The following is a 7,834-nucleotide window of genomic DNA, read 5'->3' as shown; positions in this document are numbered from 1 at the left end:
TCCCTACTCGTAATCGACTCTAGAATGCGAATTTTTTTTTCTAAATTATCAATTTAAGTTTTATCTAATTTTTCTTTTAATAAATAAAATTGATGGAGACTTATTTTTCGTGGATAAATCGAACGCGACATAATGATACTACCATATTTCACATCCCCGAATCCACCCTACTTGTCCACCTGTTACTCCACCTCTGGATCCACATGTTCCAACGTCACATCCACAAACTGGTCCATCACCTTTTGCATATAATGCCAAAATCTCCTTGCTTTTATAGATGGCCATACAATTGGTAAATCTATATATATATACCATTAGTAGATTGAGTTAATAGTTTGTATTATTTTGTGTGACTACTTTTTATTTTGTATAATGAGTTATTGATTACTTTTATGTTTTATTTTGTGTCAATTACACAATTACTATTTAATTTCTTTAAAATAAACAAATAACAAAAACACAACTTCATAAATTTTATAGATCAACTAAAATAAATTTATAGAAATATCAATTCACTTTAATTCATATAAATCTTTCGGTGCAATCCAAACCATACAAATTAATCTTCGTATAATGAAACACAAGGTGATGTGATACATGTTGAATCTATGTGTTGTCAATGCTTTAGACATCCTACATAAGTTATTTCCATTGCCTTAATGGTGTATCGTCTTCATTCTCAATATTGATCAATGATGCTACACATTTCGTTTGCATTACTAGTTTGCACTATGTCGTTCAATCTCCATTATTAGTTTGCATCATGTCTTTTAATCTCCAATGGGCATACTCAACCTCATAAATCAGTTAAATAACGTAAATTAAAACAAATCATATAAATAACTCAATCATGTTTTTAAAACTAATCATAAATTAAAAAATACATGTGTCATTGTATTCCCTAAATGTATCACTTTATTGGTTCAAAAAACAACAATTTTTTTTTTGTAAGGAGCGAATCATGAATCTTTAATATAATTCACAAAAATGATAATATTGGCATACACTAACTCAAAGTGGTGCAAGTGATGGTCATAGTTCACCACTCTAGTAGAAGAAAATTGGATTTTGTACCCCACAATTAGACTTATACCCCTCAAAATTGCATATTTTGTTCTTGAAATTTCTGATAAAATAATTTTAGAGAAAAAATATATTTTTTCCGAATTTGTTTAGCTTTTACTTATACTTAAGGGTATTTTAGTAAGTTAAGTGAATTTTTTTTTTAAATGAGGGGTAATAAGTTCAATTGTGGGAGTATAAAATCCAACTTTCCTAGTAGAATATACAATCTTTTTCCTCAAATCCAATACTTTATCTTGTCTATTTGTTTTCATTTTTGCCCAACAATTTTTTGGACATGAAAACAACAAAGTAGATTAATTTAAGTAGGAAATACGACTACAATGATAGTCATCACTGTCGCAGCCTAAAATTTTGAGTGTTTCTCGAATTCAATGGTTTCGCTACCAAAATTTATTTTAAAATAGGAAAAATATTGGAAAACCCTTCAAATAGAAAAAATAGTCTTTGAAACTAAATTTGAGTTCATAAGTCAAATTATGCGTAGGGAATGTATTAGCACCCTACAACATCCGTTAAAATATGGTTACCTATAATTAATTGTACAAGATTAATATTAACTTAAATATATTTATTTCTCATTATTATTAAATATGAATAATAATAATTATTAATTTTTTTAAAAAAAATGTGATTTTGGAATAAATGTGTGCTTAAGAAATAAAAGACGAAAATAAAATAAAATTTGTTAATGCGCTTGACAAGAATGTGATCTTGCTCCTACGTATCTCCCGGTGCGATGAAGAAATCAAAGCTACGTAGTTCTTAGAAAAAATGCGGATGTGTTGAGTGTGTTTTAAAGAAAATTTGTCTTGTGATAAAAAAAATGTTTTTGACAAAATAGAAAAATAAAAGAGTTTTATTTGAATAAATATTTTAAAATATGAGTTTTAGGACGGTCAAGTTGTACAACTTGTGTCTCATGACTCAAGGAGTAAAGAAAATGTCACATCTAATTTCATCCTCTAAAAAAATATTTTATATTATTATTGAGTTTCATATGAATTTAAAAAAAACACCAAGTTGTACAATACATGTCTTAACAACTCAAAGATAAGAAATAATATTACATCAAATTTATAAGTTGATTTTAGATTAGTTCATTAAAATAAATAAATAAATGAATAAATAAATAAAATAAGTAAATAAACAAAGAGAGTTTTAGAACTATCAAATTGTACCGCTTGTGTCTTAACAACTCAAAATAAAATGAATAGATTTAAATGGGCTGAGCTAGAATACAATTTAGTTATTAGCCTAAAACCCAGGCCCAACCCAACTTAATAAAAAAAAGGGTCAACACAGAAACTAGAAAACTCTATTTTCATTTTGAGGAGGCGGCCAACATGATAACGAGGCGGCCAAGCAGAAACGCGGTTGAAAAAAAAAATCAGGATGCGAAAACGAAAGAAAAATGAGGGAACAACGATGACAAGGAAGGTGACAACAACCTCGGGGACAGTGAGGAAGGTGACGGCAACCACCTTAATGTTTCGTGTTTGTTGTTTGTTACTGAAACTATCTTATTTCTTTCCATTCCCCTTCTTTGTATGTGTTTTTTTAGTAGAGTTAATCGAAGATCCCTCTTTTTTTTTTTTTTTTTTTTGAAATTTAAAAATATGTATTTATAGAGTTTTTTATTTGTTTAGTTGTTTTCTTATTTGTGCCTCTGCTTCCAGTTCCTAGTTTGATGTTTCGTTTCCTTTGTTCATCATCTGCGTTTTTCTGCACCTCTGATGCCTTCATGGTTTTAGCTTAGGTTTTGTTTTTATCTGATTACTTGATGAGCTTTTATTTGTCCTTTAGTTTCTTTTTTTTTTTTTAACTCAAAAATTTGTCTCTTTGTTCTGCATAATGTGTACAAAGGTTGACTTATAAATTATGTTTGTATGTTTCTCTAATTAGTTACAAAGCAAAGGCTAGTGCCTCAACTATGACACTGCATCAGAAACAGAAAGGCAAAAAAGGCAGCAACAACAATAAAACAGAGCCAAAGCAGGCTGGCTTAATTTAGTTTGGTTTAAACTTTATTGTAATTTATGTTGGTTTTATTTATGGTTGCAATTTGATTGTAATTGTAATTTAAAATTGTAACTTGATTTGGCATTGTAAATTGATGAGCCTACTTATTGTAATTATATTTATTTCATTTTTTAAAATATATTTTCCTTTTTGATTTATTTTTAATAAATTAGACAAAATTAGAGTACTACAGCTGCCTCTATTTAATTATATTTTACTTAAAAAAAATATGAATAATAATGGTATTCATTTTCATGATAAGTACATATAAGGACCTAAATTTTGTCCAATAACAAATACATGTATTAAAGTGCCCTTGAAATGTTAAAGTGGGAATGATGCAAAAAAATAAAATAAATTGAGATATGCAAAATGATCGTCTTTGGATTAGTTACCGATGCGTAGATCGATAGAAATAAAAATGTTCGTCTTCAGATTGGTTACCGATGCGTAGATCGACAGAAATAAAAATGATCGTCTTCGGACTGGTTACTGATGCGTAGATTTATAGAAATTAAAATTGACCGTCTTCGAATTGGTTACCGATGCGTAGATCTATAGAAATTAAAAATGATCGTCTTCGGATTGGTTACCGATGCGTAGATCTATAGAAATGAAAGTGATCGTCTTCGGATTGGTTATCGATACGTAGATCTATAGAAATAAAAATGATCGTCTTCAGATTGGTTACCGATGCGTAGATCTATAGAAATGAAGGTGATCGTCTTCGGATTGGTTACCGATGCATAGATCTATAGAAATTAAAAATGGTCGTCTTCAAATTGGTTACCGATGTGTAGATCTATAGAAACAAAAATTATCGTCTTCGGGTTGTTTACTGATGTGTAGATCGTAATTGGTCCAATCTTGAAGGTAGATAAAGAGAGAGAATAAGTATATGATACTTGCAATTCGAACAATAAGATATGAATGATTCATGCGTGTGTTATGCATCGAGTATAAGTAAAGTGTCAATGAAGATGCATGGATCATGTGAGTATGAGTAAATTATGCATTATTTATGTGTGTCATGTATTATAGATTAATTTTTGTTCATTTCTTTGATTCTCCGATCCTTATGCTCTTCTCCGTCCCAAGATTCAATGAATGAAGATAACAACCATTTTTTGCATGACGACTTCTGTATGTCTCGTGTGACCGTTTTTTCAAGGTGAAACAAAATTCATTGTTTTAAATGATTACCCTCATTATTTTTCACACACTCATATATCTTGAGAATCAAACGAGTTCATGTGTATATATTTTTTCAAGTGTCAAAATATTTAAAATACTTTTATATTTTTACATATTTCAAATTCCAACATTTATTATCATTGAATGACACTGGATTGGTATATAAAGAGTGTAACGTACAACATTGAATGACAATATTGGAAAATGTACATTCATTACATTGAAAGCAAAACAATTGATGTATGTGGGGACGAGTATGTTTAATTTAAGTAGAGACATAACAAACACTAGTCCTTCTTGTAATTTAGGAATCCTAATAATCAGCTTCCGAGAATAATAATTGCCCCAGTTTGAAGTGCTTGATTTTTTTTATCCCTAACTTTTGCATGGACTACCCTTCCAAATTTCCAATCCATCGAGATGCTCTAATTTTTGCCTAGGTCGCCTTTTCAGGTTTTCAACCTAGCGAGCCCATTATTTGATCATCATTTTTTAAGCATAATATTTTTTGACGGCATCTGAATTTACTGGAAGTGGAATGTCATTTTCATCCATTTTTGCGAGTATTAGAACTCCTCCAGAAAATGCTATTTTCACAACATATGGTCCTTCGTAATTCGGGGTCCACTTTCCACAAATTTTTTTTTTATGGGCAATATTTTCTTTAACACCAAGTCTCCTTCTTAAAACTCTCGAGGACGTACTTTTTTCTCGTATGCCTTTTTAAGTATTTTTTGATACAACTGGCCGTGACATAGAGCTATTATTTTTTTTTCTTCTATGAGATTTAATTGGTTAAATCGTGATTGAACCCACTCAGCCTCTTCCAGTTTTATTTCCATCAAGACTTTGATGAGGGAATTTCAACTTCAATGGAAAGTACCCTTCCATTCCATACACCAATGAGAAAGGAGTTGCCCCTGTTAAGGTACGAACAGAGGTTCTATAGCCATGTAATGCAAAAGGAAACATTTCATGTCAATCCTTATATGTCTGCACCATCTTTTGTATGATCTTCTTGATATTCTTATTTGCTGCTTCTACAGCCCTATTCATTTTTGTATGATATGACGAATATTATGATGCTGAATTTTGAAACTATCACAGAACTCCTTCATCATTATATTATTCAGATTGGTCGCATTGTCAATGATTATCTTATTTGGTAAGCCGTATCGACATATCAATTCTCTTTTGATGAATTTGACAACCACACTTCTCGTCACATTGGCATAAGAAGCGGCTTCAACCCATTTTGTGAAATAATCAATAGCTACCAGGATAAACCTGTGACCATTGGAAGCTTTTGACTCGATGAGTCCGATAACATCCATCCCCCACATTGAAAATGGCCATGGTGATGTTAAAACATTCAAAGAGGTGGGCGATACATGTACTTTATCAGCATAGATTTGACATTTATGACATTTCTTTACGTAACTAAAGCAATCAGATTCGACGGTCAACCAATAATAGCCAACCCTCAAGATTTTTCTTGCCATTGCATGCCCATTTGCATGAGTTCCAAAAGAACCTTCGTGAACCTCTTGAATAATTTTTTTTGCTTCCGCTTTATCCACACATCTGAGGAGAACCATATCACGATTCCTGTTATAAAGCACATCACCATTTAAGAAGAAGTTCATTGACAACCTCCTTAAAACCCTCTTGTCGTTCTCTGAAATACCAAACAAATATTCTTTATTATTAACATATAATTTGATATCATAAAACCATGGCTTGCCATCAGACTCTTCTTTTATCGATAAGCAATATGTTGGCTTATCCTTTTGTTGAATTTTTATGACCGACACATCCTGATCGACACTTATTTTGAACATTGATGAAATGTGGCCAGGGCATCAGCCAATTGGTTTTCTTCTCGAGGACTATGGTGAAAAGTGATATGCTCGAAGTGTTCTACCAATTCTTTGATATGTGTATGATACAGAATCAATTTGAAATCTCGAGTTTCCCACTTCTTTTGTTTGATGGATGACCAAAGATGAGTCTCCATATACCTCAAGAACTTTTACCGTTGATTCAATGGCTGCTTTAATGCCCATGACACATGCTTCATATTCTGCAATGTTGTTTGTACAATCAAAACACAATCTAGCCGTAAATGAAGTGAACTGGTTCTCTGGGGAAATCAAAATGGCTCAAATTCCATGCCCTAATGCATTAGAAGCACCATCAAACACCAAAATCCATTTTTCTTTATCAGATGATTTGGTCTCTTCAAATAAAGTCATGATGTCTTCATTGGGGAATTCACACTCTATTGATTGATAATCTTCTATAGGTTGTTGGGCCAAATACTCTGCTAAGGCGCTTCCTTTGATAGCTTTTTGTGTAACGTATACTAAATCGTATTCTGATAACAACATCTGCCAACAGACAATCCTTCCAGTAAGAGTAGATTTCTCAAAGATGTAATTAATTGAGTCCATTTTAGACACCAACCAAGTTGTATAACATAACATGTATTGCCTCAACCGACGAGCAACCCATGCCAATGCACAACATGTTCGTTCAAGCAGTGAATATCTTATTTCACATCTGGTGAACTTTTTGCTCAAATAATAAATAACATGTTCTTTCTTACCAGATTCATCATGTTTCCCCAGTATACAATCCATTGACTCGTCAAGTACTGTCAAATACATAATAAGCGGTTTCCCCAGAACATGAGGCACTAAGATTGGAGGTTTTGACAAGTACTGCTTAATCTTTTTGAAAGCTTTTTGACAATTCTCATTCCATTCAATCTTTTGGTCTTTGCGCAACAACTTGAAAATTGGCTCGCATGTAGCGGTGAGATGTGATATGAACCTTACAATATAATTCAATCTACCCAAAAAGCCATGAACTTCTTTTTCCGTGCATGGAGCAGACATTTCTTGTATTGCTCTAACTTTATCTGGGTCCAATTCTATCCCTTTTTTACTAACGATAAACCCAAGTAACTTGCCTGATCTTACACCAAAAGTTCATTTAGCAAGGTTTAAACGGAGTCTGAACTTCCTTAGTCGTACAAACAACTTTTGAAGGTTAATTACATGGTATTCTTCATTCTGAGATTTTGCAATCATATTGTCCACGTAAACCTCTATTTCCTTATGCATCATGTCATGAAACAAAGTTACCATTGCTCTTTGAAAAGTTGCTCCGGCATTCTTCAATCCAAATGACATCACTTTATAACAGAAAGTTCCCCATTGTGTGATGAATGTAGTTTTCTCCATATCTTCGGGAGCCGTCTTGATTTGATTATACCCTGAGAAACCATCCATGAAGGAGAAAAGAGAATATTGAGCAGTGCTATTTACTAGGACATCAATGTGAGGCAAAGGAAAATGGTATTTTGGACTAGCTTTATTTAAATCTCGATAATCAACACATTCGAACTTTTCCATCTTTCTTTGGAAATGGGACAATCTTAGCCACCCATTGAGGGTATTTTGCCACTACTAAGAAACCAACATTAAATTGCTTCTTGACTTCTTCTCTAATTTTAAGTGACACATCATAC

This window comes from Cicer arietinum, chromosome 1, assembly GCF_000331145.2.
Source record: "Cicer arietinum cultivar CDC Frontier isolate Library 1 chromosome 1, Cicar.CDCFrontier_v2.0, whole genome shotgun sequence".
Classification (NCBI taxonomy): domain Eukaryota; kingdom Viridiplantae; phylum Streptophyta; class Magnoliopsida; order Fabales; family Fabaceae; genus Cicer; species Cicer arietinum.
The sequence above is the reverse complement of the archived record's forward strand: the minus strand, read 5'-3'. Positions refer to the sequence as shown.